The following is a 1,581-nucleotide window of genomic DNA, read 5'->3' on the forward strand; positions in this document are numbered from 1 at the left end:
CCCCCCCCCCCCCCCCCCCCCCCCCCCCCCCCCCCCCCCGGGGGAAGAGCAGTGGGGTACCCTAAGCAATCTTCTGCCATCAAAGAAGCCCCCACCTCATAATTTATGAGTTTTCACACTGTTTCATGAAAAAGCTTCCCTGGAGATAGACTCATGTCAAACTCTTAGAAGAATCAGGATGTTAGCAGAATAATTGTCAACTGCATAAAGCTGCTCTTCTGACTGCATTTCAACACCTGGGAAACTATTGAATAAATTCAGTCTTAACCAAACTAGCAGAAACTGTATAACAAAAGGAGTGCCCAGGAGAGGATTGACAAGTAAGCACTGTTTTCCACGTTCTCAAAGTCCTCATGAGTATAAAACAGCAGTGTTCAGGATAACATGCTGCTTTACCAACAGATATTTGTTGCATATGCAGCTCATCTAGATGATGCAAATTTTTTTTCTGACTTATCATAATTACTATGGTGTTCCCTGCTTCATCATATTGTTACACAATGCTGCACCTTGTGTTTCGGTTCCTTTCAAAACTTCAATGACCAGATCCTTCCTAGTATCAATCCACTCCCTTAGTAGTTTGTGGGTGGGAATGAAGCAAGATTTTTCCTTTGTTTTTTAAAAAATGATTTTCTGTTTTTTACTTACTTCTCCACCCCAAATAGTATTAGGCACCTGGTTGCATGGTCCACGATGTTGTGACAGTGTCTAGTGGAATTTATTGCTGTAATTCATTATTTGCTTAGAGTCTGGTTGCAGGCACTTTAAGTCTTGCCCTGGAGAATTGTGTTAGAGGGTAGTGCAAGTAAAAATAGATGGAATTTTCCTTCTCCAAATGTGTCCCCTGTAGTGGATAGATTACAGGGAAATTCAAGGGCTAAAGCAGTCAATGGTTTCTCAAAAATCACCAAAATCCTTTTTAAAGACATCTTCTATAATTACCATTAATTTTCTTACTCCATTTGAGACATCATGAAAAAATTTCGATCATCCCCACATTCCCTAAATGGGCTCTGCACTGTTGGCTTCCAAAACCAAGGCTGCCTGTGGCCAAGAATACAGATATTGCCCTGTTCTGAAAGTATTGAGTCTTGGAGTGAAGACCTCAGATTTATACTGAGCAGCTCAAATGGGGATATGAAGAAGGCAAAATAAACAGACTTGCACCTTGGAGTTTCAAAGATAATACTTACAGTCTGTGCCCCAGCTCTAAGTGGATTTTAAAATAAATAAATAAATAAAAAGAATATCATACATACGTCAGCAAATTTTATCATAACTGAGCTACCATTCATTACCGCAGAGGGCTAAAGACTGGGACTCATTTCAGAGAGGCTGAAATCTGGTGAATCTGAATGAGATCAAGAAGTTTAGGGTAGGATGACATAGTAAGGTGTGAGGGGAAGGTGGGAATTGCCTAATAGCTGCAAACAGTGAGCAAAATGATTATACACTGTGAAGTGTTACATGTAATTGCTTCTGTTTTGTATCTAATCAAACCTCATGCACAAAAGGTGCCTCAGATCCTCCAGGCTATCTGAGAAGCAGTATAAAAGCCCGCACTGCTCATCTCTCTGCCAA

This window comes from Oxyura jamaicensis, chromosome 25 (genome assembly GCF_011077185.1).
Source record: "Oxyura jamaicensis isolate SHBP4307 breed ruddy duck chromosome 25, BPBGC_Ojam_1.0, whole genome shotgun sequence".
NCBI lineage: Eukaryota > Metazoa > Chordata > Aves > Anseriformes > Anatidae > Oxyura > Oxyura jamaicensis.